The sequence below is a fragment of the Pongo pygmaeus genome, chromosome 10 (genome assembly GCF_028885625.2).
Source record: "Pongo pygmaeus isolate AG05252 chromosome 10, NHGRI_mPonPyg2-v2.0_pri, whole genome shotgun sequence".
Lineage (NCBI taxonomy): Eukaryota > Metazoa > Chordata > Mammalia > Primates > Hominidae > Pongo > Pongo pygmaeus.
Genome location: NC_072383.2, coordinates 29,282,929 through 29,297,351, shown reverse-complemented (window position 1 = coordinate 29,297,351; position 14,423 = coordinate 29,282,929). Strand labels below are relative to the sequence as shown.

Genomic DNA, 14,423 nt, shown 5'->3' with positions numbered 1-14,423 from the left:
AACCATTCATATACTGCTGAGTGTTTAAACTGTGTTCAAATAAGGCAAACACCAATCTGTAACCAATCCAAATGTTCTGTACCTCACTTCCAATTTCTGTATGTCATTTCTTCTTTGTCTACAAAACCTCTTCCACCGTGTGGCTGCAGTACAGTCTCTTTGAATTTGCTGTAATTCTGGGGGCTGCCCAACTTGTAAATTGTTCATTGCTCAATTAAACTCCTTTAAATTTAATTTGGCTGAAGTTTTTCTTTTAACACTTGTTTTAACCACTCATTTTCATTTTTCCTTGAATTAAAAGTGCTGGTATCCTCAGCACATTTTTTCATCTCATACTGACTTTAGTATGAATAACCTGTCATTTTTTTTTTACCTCCGTACTTACTATGTAATTGAGTAACAGTATCTATAAATGACTTGTAATTCATATAGACTCTAATCCACCCAATATAACTATTAGACTTGCATGTTAAAAAAAAAAAATCTGAAGCACACCTTCATTCGCCTTTCCCTCTTCATTCTCCCTTCTCTCTTCACTCTCCTTTCTCTCTATAATTGAGCATATTCCTAACAAACCTGACATCCTATAAGCAATATCTGAAAGAGTTTTCCTCTTCACCATTATGAAGACTAGCCGAGTCATTAACTAAAAATCCAAGGCTTTCCAACAGGCAATCTAGGCACTCCCAACATTCTTCATATGCCATAATGTCAGGGTCCTAAAGATGTGTCAACTGATTCTGTTCCTCTACCGAGTAAATATGTAAGAAATCTTAAAAATGTTAATTATGCATGGTAGCAATGATACTAAAAAGTTTTATTTACTAAATTCCTATAATTGTGTATAAGTATTCCTTTAATTGTGTATAAATGTATTTGGTTGATTTTTTATATTTTACATTAACTAGACACTACAGAAGAATTAGCTGTACTTCTAGAAACCCACTCTCTTCACCTTGAGCAACTCTGTGGTGAGCCTTTGGCAGCAATATATACCACCCAAACATGAGACACCTGTCTGTTAACAAATAAGTAAATAAATACCTAGCTTAAAACTACACGATTCAAATGTAATAAGGAGAGTAAAGAGAAGAGAAAAATACATCTTAGAAATACCTAACATGACTTTCCCTCACAAAAAAATGCAGGAATATAAAGCAGGTCCTTTGCATCCTTAAATTCATAATGAGTGTGAAAATTTGAAATTGCTTACACTAGGAATTGCTAATTTTGCATTCTGAATGGTGAAATACATAATAGCATTACTTCCCCAAAAAATGCCAGTATGCATCATTTTATTTTTAATCAGAAAATTAATAATCAAAATAAATGCATATCAGGGACTGGCTAATATGAGCGTGAAAAAGCATCTCTAGTAATCATTTACAATATTTGCAAACTACTAATGTCTTCCTCATGCAGAAAGGTGATATAAATTAAATAAAACACAAAAACTCACATATATTCATATCGTTAAGAACCCAAAGATACAATACAGCTACATTTTAACCCCATGTTCTTACCAATTTTTTGAGGGCAACAATCATGACTCTCTTCTACAGCACTGGAAAATAATATTCTCAATTATGACTGCCAGGTACCATAGCTTGATAAGCATTCAGTTAAATGCTTTGAAAAGGGACAGAGGGAGAGGTCATTTACCTTCAATAATTAAGGCATCAAAACCCACAAATACATGTCTAGACATTTTCACAAAATCAAGGAAAAACTGGGTTTCTGGTTGTTTTTCTTTTACTAGGAAATTCCATTAACCAGAAAATCTAATTTCTCCAAGTAATATGTTCAGGCATAGCACACAGTGTTTAATAATATTCAGTATAATCATTTTGGCAATTCAATTGAATTTTTAGCCATAATTCACAAGCCTAAACTGAAGATTTCCTCTATTTAAAACTGACCCAAATTATTTAAGAACAAAATTACATAATGGCTAATAATGCTCTATGTCTGCACCATACTACTTATTATTAATAAAAGTAGCTTACCTTCTACCTTATCAGATCTCTTTCACTCATATAATCAATAATTCAACTTTTTTTACATGTATAAATTCCTAACTATACTGCAGACACCTCCCTAAATTTAGGAACAGACTGTAATTTTCATCCTGCAGAATTTTCACAGCACTAAGCAGATGCCTAATATTGTTAAATGGTTTGCTACATATGGGAAATTTTTACATATCTGAATTAGAATAATCCCTAAATAATCTCTTATATGAAGCTGTATACCATAGATGATAAACATGAAGCAAAGTGGTGGAATATAAGTATAATTGGGATAAGGTGACATTAAAAAGAACTTGGGCTATTAAAATACTACACAGTGACATCAACAGGAATAGTGGAGTTAAGGAACTCCAAAAATCCTTTCCTCCATAAAGCAAGAACAACAGTGGCAAAAATTGTCAAAGTCAACTATTTTCAGAACTCTAGAAATTAATCAAAGGCGTGCATCAATCTAGGGAGAATGTATTACAGAAAAATGGCTGATTTTCATTAAGAACAGCAAGTTTTATGGCATTTTAATCTCATCCCTCTATCCCCAGTGCCATGAGAGCCTTGAAAACTAGAAGGCTCAAAAATCGCAATAAAATCCAGCAGCCTAGCAGCCACCAGGAGGGGCAAAATAGGGTTGGACCTCCTCCAAAATCTCATTCCCAAAAATTATCATTATTGACCTGTCTGGCAGTTCCCTGGAAAACACCACTCCTATACTTGTCTTTATTTGACCTAAGAGCTTGCCCAGTGCCAATAACCTTTTCCCCAGATAGCATTTGTCAAAAACATACAGAGCCAACTGTTTAACAAGTTGCCTGAGGTGGCAGTAACAGTTGGGGCAAACAACAAGCTGACCAGAATCTTAAAAGGAAAAGCTAGGTAATGAAATGTCAATAGGGGATTTTGATAAGATCCAACATATTCCTTGAACTCCAGATGGCCAAGCTCATGCAAGTACTCAGTAAAGAATTGAAAGGCGACCTAAGCTTTGACTTCTTGCTACACTTTAAGCTCTGTATAAGTGGGAACTAAAAGCTAAAATAGAGTTACAAACTGCCTGTCTAAGCATTGAAGGCATGCCCTATCATGCACACAGAGACCATCAGCAAAGGCTGGGAGACTCATTGCTTCCAAGCATGAGGGAAATAACTGTCCAATCATTCGCTGTCCAGTACTAACATGCAGAGACTTTGGTGGCCACACATAAAAAGAATACAAAGTTTACATAAAGAGTTCAGGAAAGTCACTATACAAACAAATAACAAGAGCAGCAACAAGAAGAAACCCTGAGAAGGAGAACCTGATTTCCAGAGTTACCACATTAGATATTATTTAATTATCTAATTTTCAACAAAAAATTGTGAGACACGCAAGAAGCAAGAAAGGATGATCTATACAGAGAGAGAAAAAAGGCAGTTAATTGTCCCTAAGGAAGCCCAGACATTGGACTTCTGAGACAAAGACACTAAAATGTTTTCTCTAAATATTTTCTTAGATATGGTTTCAAAGAGCTAAAGAAAACCATATATGAAGTATGATAACAATATCTCACCAAATAGAGATTATTAATGAAGAGACAGAGATTACAAAATAAACAAACAAACATTGTGGAGTCAAAAAGTATAATAATTTAATTCAAAAATTCACTAGAAGAGTTCAACTGCACATTTGAGCTGGCACAAAAATCAGTGAACTTGAAGATAGGTCAACTGAGATTATCCAGGCTAAGGAATAGAATGAAAAAAGAATGAAGAAAAATAAACAGAGCATCAAAGACCTATAGGAAACCATCAAGCATACCAACATATGCATAATGAGAGTACCAGAAAAAGAGGAGAAAAAGGAAGGAGCAGAAAGAATATTTGAAGAAACGATACAAGGAAACTTCTCTAATTTGATGAAAAGCATTAATCTATACATCTAAGAAGCTCAATAAACTCAAACTAGGATAAAATTCAAGAGAGCCACACTGTAACACATCATAACCAAACTTTCAAAAAATAAAGAGAGAATACTGAAAGCAACGAGAGAGAAGCAACTCATCAAAAATAGGGAATCGTCAATAAGATTTCCTATCTGATTTCTCATTAAAAACCACGGAGGCCAGAAGCAGTGGAAAAGATACAATCAAATTCCAAAAAGAAAAAGACTACCAACTAAGAATTCTAATTCTAGCAAAACCATTCTTTGAATATGAAGAAATTATGACTTTCTCAGATAAACAAAACCAAAGAGAATGTATGCTAGCACATCTTATCTACGAGAAATACTAACATGGGTCTCTTAGGCTGAACTGAAAGGACAAGAGATAGTATGCTTGAATCTACATAAAGAAATTAAGAACACTGGTAAAGATAACTACATAGATAAATATAAAAGAAAATATAAATGTTTGGTTGTGGCTCTTTTCTCCTATGTGATTGAAAAGACAGCTGCGTAAATCAAGAATTATAAATCAGTGTTAATGGACACTGTATTAATGTAGAAAGATGTAACTTAAGCAATAATAGCATAAAGGAAGGGGAGGGAATATATAGGAACAAAATTTGTAAACTTAAATTTAGTTAGTATTAATTCATATAGATTGTTATAAAATAAGGTACTATTTGTAAGTCCCAGGGCAACCCACTAAGAACTCAAAAAATATTTAGTAAAAGAAACACCAAGGCTGGGTGCAGTGGCTCACAACTGTATTCCCAGCACTTGGAAGGCCAAGGTAAGAGGATCACTTGCAGCCAGGAGTTCAAGACCAGCCCAGGCAACAGAGTAAGAACCTGTCTCTACAAAAAATTAAAAAATTATCCAGGCATCGTAGCACACACCTGTAGTCCTAGCTACTAGGGAGGCTGAGGCAGGAGAATCACTTGAGCCAAGGAGCTGGAGGCTGCAGTGAGCTATGATGGTGCCACTACACTTCAGCTTAGGCGATTCTGTCCCTTAAAAAAAAAAAAAAAAAGAAACATCAAGGAAATTAAAATGGTACATTAGAAAATATATACCTAATACAAAAAAAAGGCAGAGAAAGCAATAATGTAGTAATTAAGGAATGACAAAAAATTACTTGATATACAGAAAAAATAGCAAAATGACAAGCATAAATACTACCTTAAGCATTAGTAAATACATTAATTGTAAATGGATTCAACACTCCACTCATAAGTCAGAAATTGCTAGACTGAAAAGAGAAATTAATAAATCTCTTCTGCATAACCAACAAGAGACAAAACTTAAAATATCTAAATATCTCATGAAAACTATCACCATTTATTAAACATTCTTCTCATTCAGCAAAATGGAAAATAGATATTCATTGCAACTTGTCTTCTGATTCAGGGTGGTCCATTTAATGTCATTCAGCTTTCACAGGCTTATTTTGTTTTTCATGCCCAATTTGGGCAAACTAAGCAAAAGGTCTAACCTAATTTTAAGTAGTCTGTATAAAATTCATAATTAAAATGATACTTAATCTCATCTTTAATCACTATCTTTTACTGATGTGTAAGCATGTAGTTTTTAAATAATATTCATATAAGCCCGTCTGTCAGTGAAGCATATTCATAGATTAATGGATCTTGCATAACACTGCAGCACTGTCTTTACTACAATTGCAGAAGTTCTGAATTCTCATAATATCAAATGTAAGCAGCTTTTTAAAATGATTATGTAGACCTATTCTTTAACCACAGGGCTGAACATAATAAAAAATGTAGTAGGAGGTGGTAGACACAGAAAAGTCTACCTTCTCTGAATACAAGGAAAAAGTGATTTCATACTTCACAAACTAATTATTTCATTCACGTAGTCCATGTTGAAATGTAAATACCAAAATCTACATATGCTTCTAAGGAAAACAAATTGTTTTACCAGAATTATAACAGAGCTCATTTTATAAAGTAATTAACATTATTTTTGATCTCCATTTATTAAACCTATAATTATAAAATTCTTCACATTTCAAAATAAATAAATTGTTGTATCCTCTACTAGTCACAGTAAATATGATCCTAATTATTTAAGTAAAATTATATGACATATAGCCAACAATAATCTTTATGCCACTTAGAAAATAAGAACAGATTTAAGAGGACATAAATTTGGATAAACATTTCAGAAGTAATGATAACATCTCATGCTAATTTGCTAATCTGCTTAGTAAATTTACTGTTAGCATTAAAATTAATATATTCAAAATAAACATAATATATACAAAATACCTAAAATAACGTAATACTCATAGTATAGCCTACAAATAAAAGCACAGATTCAGGAAGACTTGTGAACAAACTCGAGCTCTATCACTTACTATTAATACAACCTTAGGTAAGTTTGCTCACTTGGAGACTCAGTTTCCTTTGTCTATGAAATGGAAAAAAAAGTTACTACCAAAAAGTAGCAGTTGGAATTCAATAAAACAACAAACATAAAGGGTTTTACATGATGCTAGGCACAAAGATTTCTATAATTCTTATCAAAAGAAGAGCACAGGTGGTATATTACATTGTACGTAATTCATCAGTAATTCTGTATAGATCAGTGGAAACAAAATAGTATAAGGCAGAAAAGTTATTTTAATGCTTACAGACTCTAAACTGCTTAAAAAATGGTTTGAACTAGACCGATCGCTAAGGAACTCTGTTTCTGAAATTCAAAGATTCTACCTTAAGGTGATGCCCAAAAAAGCCAATGATACTGACCCCAAATTTCTTACAATAAATAGCCTAAAGAACAAATTTCAAGAGCACCAAACAGAGGCAGTGGATATAAGAACCTGAAAAAAAAAATGTATATACTTTGAGTGATAATCATATTTTTATAAATTACTTTGAAAAATTATCAGAGTTGAGCACAAATATTTAATGTTAATTTCAACAGGGAAAACTGAAATACAACTTTACTATTTAACAGTAAGAAAATCATTAAATGATGGTCATATCCATATAACACAATAGCCCATAACCATTACAAATCAAGTTCTCAAAATAATTCATGATGTAAGTACTCCCAATGTGATTCTGAGTGAAAAGGGCAAAATATAAAACAATATTAACAATTTTGTTTTTAAAATATGTTTGCAAAAGAAAAGACTGAAAGAAAAGCCACCACAATGTTTGCAGCAGTTACCTCAGATTACTGAAAATGGGGTAACTTTTTTTATAGTCTTCCTTTATTTCCAACTTTCTACTGTAATCAACTATCATGTTCACAATCAAAAAAAGCAATACAACATGCATTTATGATTAAATTTTAAAGCTCTAAGCAGGAGTTAAAGAGAACTTCCTTGGCTGGGTCAAAATGATATCCACAAAAAACTTACAGCTAACTACTCAATGGTAAAAGACTATATACCCTCTCTACTAAGATGAAGAGCAATGCAAGGATATCTGTGCTGATCTGACTTGTTCTAGTTAACATTAGTAGAGGTCCTAGCCAGTGCAAAGAGACAAGAAAACAAAATAAAAGGCAAACAAATGAGAAAATGTGAAATAAAGCTGTCTCTACTAGCAGACAGCAGTAGCTACAAAAGCTACTAGAACTAACTCGTGAGTTTAACAAGGTTGTAAAATTCAAAAATTCAAGATCAATATTAAAACATTGATTCACTTACATAAGTAATTGGAAATTTAAAAATTTTTAAAGGTTACTGTTTACAACAGCACCAAACAACATAAAACATTTAGATACAAACGTAACAAAATATGTGCAACATTTTTATGCGGAAAGCTTAAAAACAGAGAGAGAAATCAAAGACCAAATAAATGTAGAAAGGTTGTTTCATTTCGTTTTCTCTCTTGAAAGAGGCTCTCACTGTTGCAGTGGCATGATCACAACTCACTGCAGCCTCTACCTCCCAGGCTCAATCAATCCTCCCACCTCAGCCTTCCAAGTAGCAGGGACTACAGGTGCATGGCAACACACCCAGCTAATTTTTCTCATTTTTGTAGAGATGCCGTTTTGCCATGTTGCCCGAGCTGCTCTTGAACTCCTGGGCTCAAGCAATCCTCCCACCTTGACCTCCCAAAGCGCTGGGATTACAAGCATGAGCCACAGCACTGGGGCAGGAAAGGTATTTTATTAATGGATTAGAAAACAACATTTTTATGATGTCAATTCTCCCCAAATGGATCCATAACTTCAATGCAATCGTACTAAAAATTCCATAATGCTTTTATATAGAAATAAAGAGATTCTAAAATGTACATGGAAAGAAAAAGAACTCGAATACTCAAAAATTTTTGACAAACAACAACAAAGTTGGAGGACTCAGGCTTCTTGACTTCAAGATACACTATAACGCTACCATAATAAGGACTGAGGTTTTAGCCAAACAGACACACAGAACAATGGAACAAAACAGAGTCCACAAAGCAATCCACACAAACATAGTCAACTGATTTTTGACAAGGCAAGCCAAAGAAATTTAATGAAGAAAAGATAGTAATGAGAAATGAAGCCAGCTGGGCTTCTGGGTCAGGTGGGGACTTGGAGAACTTTTCTATCTAGCTAAATGATTGTAAATGCACCAATCAGAGCTCTGTGTCTAGCTAAAGGTTTGTAAACGCACCAATCAGCACCCTGTGTCTAGCTAATCGGGTAGGGGACTTGGAGAACTTTTCTGTCTAGCTAAAGGATTGTAAATGCACCAATCAGCACTCTGTGTCTAGCTAAAGGTTTGTAAACGCACCAATCAGCACTCTGTCAAAATGGACCAATCAGCACTCTGTAAAACAGACCAATCAGCACTCTGTAAAATCGACCAATCAGCTCTCTGTAAATGGACCAATGAGCAGGAGGTGAGTGGGGCCAAATAAGGGATAAAAGCAGGCCACCCAAGCCAACAGCAGCAACCCATTCGGGTCCCCTTCCATGCTGTGGAAGCTTTGTTCTTTCACTCTTCGCAATAAATCTTGCTGCTGCTCACTCTTTGGGTCCGTACTATCTTTATGAGTTGTAACATTCATGGCGAAGGTATGCAGCTTCTCTCCTGAAGCCAGCGAGACCACAAAGTCACCAGGAAGAAGGAACAACTCCGGACACGCCACGTTTATGAGCTGTAACAATGAGCTGTAACACTCACCACGAAGGTCTACAGCTTCACTCCTGAGGCCAGCAAGACCACAAACCCACTGGGAGGAACAAACAACTCAGGACACGCCACCTCTATGAGCTGTAACACTCACTGCAAAGGCCTGCAGCTTCACTCCTGAAGCCAGCAAGGCCACGAATCCACCAGGAGGAATGAACAATTTCGGATGCACCACCTTTAAGAGCTGTAACACTCACTGCAAAGGTCTGTGGCTTCGCTCCTGAAGTCAGCAAGACCACGGACCCACCAGAAGGAAGAAACTCCAGACACATCTGAACATCTGAAGAAACAAACTCCGGACACACCATCTTTAAGATCTGTAACACTCACTGTGAGGGTCCGTGCCTTCATTCTTGAAGTCAGCAAGACCAAGAACCCACTGGAAGGAACCAATTCTGGACACAGTAAGAACAGTCTTTTCAAGAGATGGTGCTACAAGACTGGGGCATCCATACACACACACACACACACACACACACACACACAGAGAGAGAGAGAGTCTTGACCCCTACCTCACATGCAAAAATTAACTTGAAATTGGTCACAGACCTAAATCTAAAATTTCAAGCTATAAAAGTTCTGGAAGAAAACATAAGAAAAAAATCTTTGCAATGTTGGATTAGGCAAAATTTCTCATGATAAAAAAGCACAAATCATAAGAGAAAAAACTGATAAACTGGACTTCACCAAAATTTAAAACTTCTGCTCTTTAAAAGATACTGTTAAGAAAATGAAAGGACAAACTACAGACTCAGACTCAAAGGAAATACTGTGAACATATATATAATAATGAATTTGTATCCAGACTGTATAAAACACTTGCAAACGAATAACAACCCTATTAAAAATGAACAAACGACTTCAGCAGACACTTAATCAAAGAAGATACACAGATGGCAAATAATAGCACAGGAAAAGACGCTCAATATGTTAGAAGAAAAATTCAAATTAAAACATAAATGGGTTTTCACTAAATGCATATTAGAATAGCTAACATTAAAAATAAAATGACAAGTGCTGACCAGAATGTGGAGCAACTGGAACATCAAACATCACTTGCGGGAATGCAAAATTAAACAGCTACCTTGGAAAACAGTTTGGTAATTTCTTTCTTTTTTTTTTTGTTTTTGAGATGGAGTTTCACTCTGTCACCAGGCTGGAGTGCAGTGGCACAATCTCAGCTCACTGTAACCTCCGACTCCCTGGTTCAAGCAATTCTCCTGCCTCAGCCTCCTGAGTAGCTGAGATTACAGGCACCCGCAACCACGCCCGGCTAATTTTTGTATTTTTAGTAGAGACGGAGTTTCACCATGTTGACCAGGATGGTCTCGATCTCCTGACCTCGTGAGCTGCCCACCTCGGCCTCCCAAAGTGCTGGGATTATAGGTCTGAGTCACTGTGCCCGGCTGGTAATTTCTTTTAAGGTTAAACATGCACTTGCACATGGCCCAAGAATTCCATTCCTAGATGTTTAACCAAAAGAAATGAAAACATATGTCTACACAAAGTCTTGTACCTTAATGTACAAAGAACAGCACATGAATGTTTATAGTACCTTCATTCCTAAATGCCAAAAATTGTTCATCAAATGGCGAATAAACATTATGATATATTCACACAATGAAATACTACTCAGCTGTAAAAAACAACCAAGCATCAACAAACATGCATCAACATGAATGAATCAAAGCATTAAGTGAAAGAAACCTGAAACAAAAGGCTACATACCGTATGATTCCATTTACATAACATACCAGAAAAGACAAAGCTATAAATAGCGACAGAGAACAGATCAGTGGTTGCTAGGACCTATGAGTGAGGGGAGGAAACTTTTTAGAATGATGGGAATATTATTTGTCTGGATTGTGGCAGTGGTTCCATTATATGCATTTGTCAGACTTTATACAGCAATATAATAAAAATTACTTTTTTACTTATAAATCATACCTCAATAAACCTTGATTTTTTTAAAAAAAAAAGCAACATATGCCCTTTTTAAAAATATGCATCAATTTAAATGAGCTAAACCAAACTTACTGGGTATGGGAATAGGGCAGGGAGGAACAGTAAGGAGACCAAAAATCCTTAAAATACTGGAAATCTAAAATATTAATTTATCATTAGTAAATAAGAAACAGATATACATAAACACAAAGAGTTAATCTAAAGAGAGATGCCTTTTTCAATTAAGTTCTCATTGTTTGGACAGAAAATAAGAAAATTTGATAAACTTTCAAGGAAGATTAAAAATCACAAGGAACAGGTTGATAAAGGAGTACTGTAAGTATGACCTAGAGTTTGGGAACAACTTATCTAAAACACTCCCCTTCCATTTTACTTAAGGTAACCAGTCTTATCCATCCATCCACTCTACTCCACTCCCACCCCGTCTTCTACTATCTTCATTCATAACAATCATATATAACGCATACATCTGACACATATAGATAAGAGTACAACATAAAATGCCTATTACACCAAATTCCTGTTTGTCCATTTAAGCTCCAGACAAGCTCATTTTTAAACGTCTTTTTTCTCTTTTTTAATGCCGCCCAAAACCAAAGTGATGTCCCTCTGGGATGATTTTCTGCAGTTTCTTTTGTATGTTATTAAGTACTAAGATGTTCAAAATAAACAAAAATGTCTCAGAAGTTTTGAGTGGATCACTCCAATAAGAAGCTACATTTTTCCATTTAATAAAAGTTAAGAGGTAAGTTGTAACTTTCATCACTTTGTTTTCTTTATGTTTATTCCATTGGGCTTATACTGTTGCTAGGAAACCAGTTCATAAGATTTCCCAGCCCACAGAACACCCTCCTAGGCAGCCTGGAGGATACCAAACTTCGTAACCAGGGCAATTCTCTACCACACAGTTTACTGGTTAGCCAACACCATGCAGGTGCACTCTGCCTGGCATGACCCTTACTACATTTACCTAATAGGTACAGACAGTACAACCAATCCCCTCAACGCAACAGAAATTGTAGCAGAGGGCAATCAGGTGATCGTTAAGTGTAGAACTCTCCGACAGCAGGGAACACAACAGCGAATTTGTTGTCAGTCCCTGTCACCCCACCCAACTAAATATTGTGGGGGGAGGAAGGGTTGCCTTAAATTGTGAAGTAAAATGTCAGCTCACTCCAATAACCACCACGCAACATGCAAACTACTTCCAAAAACCATCATCATCCAACTCCCATCCGGATTAATATTTGAAAAGAAAGGTGGCATCGGTATCCGCACAGCTGAGAGAAGAGGGAAGGAAAGAGTCAGAATTCGTAAGGGGCCGCTGAGTCACCCAAAATTGTGGCCAAGACTTTACCCTCCAGGAAATCAAGCTCTTCCCCAACTCTCATCAAGGAAGCAAGTGAGAGTAGCAGCAGCAACATCATCCTACCAAAAAAACACCAGCGCAGCTTTTAATAGAGTTCCACTCCTTAAAGTGAAGCCAAAAATAGGTTACATGTCCAAAGCTTTCCTCCGCAGTAGGCGACACGCGCAGATGGAGGAAATATCTTCATTGTTGGGAAAGGGAGGCGTGCTAACGGGGACGAAGGATACCTCACCACTTGGCAAAGTTACTGGCTCCTGCCTTGACCCTGAAATGCCACTTTTATTGCAACATGTGGCCCAAGAAACTCTAAGGAAATGTGGCTGGCAGACGCTGTAGAGCTTTTACCCCGGTGTACTTGGCAAAGTAAAAGGGGATACATAAACCAGGCGCGTTCTGTGAAATCTAAGCAAGAATCAAGGTCTCCGTTCAGTAGGCGCTTCGGTGACACAATAATCACGTGTTCGTGGGCGTAGACTTTCGAAAACACTCGATTCTGGGACGTGCAGGTACCGGTACCTACCGGCGAGCGCAGGAACGAGTGGGCACTCCCACCCCCGGGAGCTGGCTCCGTTCCCGCAGGAGGTTGGTCACGCCCCCTGACTCTTGGTCGCTGCGACAGCCAAGGGCGAGGCCGGAGCAGGCGGGCTGCAGGCGGTGGAAGCTCGGCCGCGCTCCTCCCCCGGTGGGGCGCTCTCCGCCCGCCTCGCGCGGCCCCGACCCCAAGACCCAGGCCCCGAAAGGCGAGCGTTCACTTACCTGCTCCCCTCTCTCGCTCTCCGCTGCCGCCGCTGCGCCGCTCACCCACGCTGTCCGGTGAGCCACCCCCAGCACACAGACCCCTACGCGTACACCCGAGGCACGGCCCCAGGCCCTTGAGGGGAGACCGCGGCCCAGCCACACAGGTTGGGGTAACCCACGCACCACTCGGCTTCGAACACCTCTGCCCCCGGAAGTTGATTTCCGCCAAGGCCCGCCCAACACAGCGCCCGTCACTCAACGTAAACACGCGCGTCACGTGGCCCCAGGCTGAGGCCCGGGTCGGGGCCCCATGTTGAGAACCCTGCCACCCCAACTTGAGCGTGGTCTTTGGAGAGTTGCCCTGTGAAAAGGGGTGACTTTGCCATGCTCCTTCCCAGTCCACCTCCTGTTAGTTACAGTTTCTCATTCCTTTTGAGTAGCAGGCCCTGTTGCTCCACCTAATCCCTGCAAATAAACCGTCCCCCAAATCAAAATGAGTTCCATCGGGAACTTTGTAGGATTGGTCCTAAGAAGATCCCGCCGAATCTCTCCACCACTTCCAAGCAGAGTGCAGTAAAACCGGGGACTAAGCAAAGTGGCTGACATGTAGTAAGTGCTCAAGAAATGGATGTTGACTAGATGCTACCTCTCATCTTTGCCTGTCTGAACTCTCAAGCACCGGATGCGAGTAGACCGAGAGCCTCCGCCAACCAGTAAGATGACTTCGGTCAAAGAATTCTGCTCTAGAGTTACTTTTGTTCTTGTCTTCAACTCCAGATCACAGCAATTCATACGTGCCATCTCTGTTGCAGAGTTTTCTTGCAAAGCCTTTCTTAAAAGCTTTCTGTCAAATAGCTTGTCCTGAAGCAATAGGAAAAGAATAGCGTAATTCACAGATTATTTATTTGAAAGGAAGGAATGATTATATAGATGTCTTTGTCCGTTTCAGACTGTCAATAGCGATGAGAGAAACAGTCAACTAGCAGTCCACTCGTGAATGTTTCTTCCGTTTTTGCCATGGGAGGATTTGGAAGAACATTCATTCAACAATTTTTTATTGATTGTATACCACATACCTAGTCCTGGGTCAAGTTTTGACAATTCAAGAGTGAACAAGGTAACACTCAAGATATTTGTCTTCAAGGAGCTTACAGTCTAGTGAGGAAGAAAGACACTAACCTGGGGACTTTGAGCATAAATCTCTGGAATATTCACATTCCTTGTATAACAAGTATTCTTTCATCCT

General features: G+C 37.8%; 1 protein-coding gene across 6 annotated transcripts in view; it reads right to left on the bottom strand.

Moving 5' to 3' along the window:
- Positions 1-13,437, bottom strand: part of CCDC91 (coiled-coil domain containing 91) — a 347,553-nt gene extending 334,116 nt beyond the window's left edge. Inside the window, exons 1-2 of one of the 6 annotated variants that reach the window (XM_054442947.2) lie at positions 13,196-13,422; positions 4,844-4,957 (exon numbers count right to left, since the gene is read on the bottom strand). The gene's annotated coding sequence lies outside the window, so the exon portion shown is untranslated. Of the gene's footprint in view, positions 1-4,843; positions 4,958-6,324; positions 6,373-13,195 lie in introns of those variants that run through there. The other 5 variants (XM_054442945.2, XM_054442946.1, XM_054442943.2 and 2 more) reach the window with 5 other exon arrangements.
- Between the last annotated feature and the right edge of the window lie 986 nt (positions 13,438-14,423).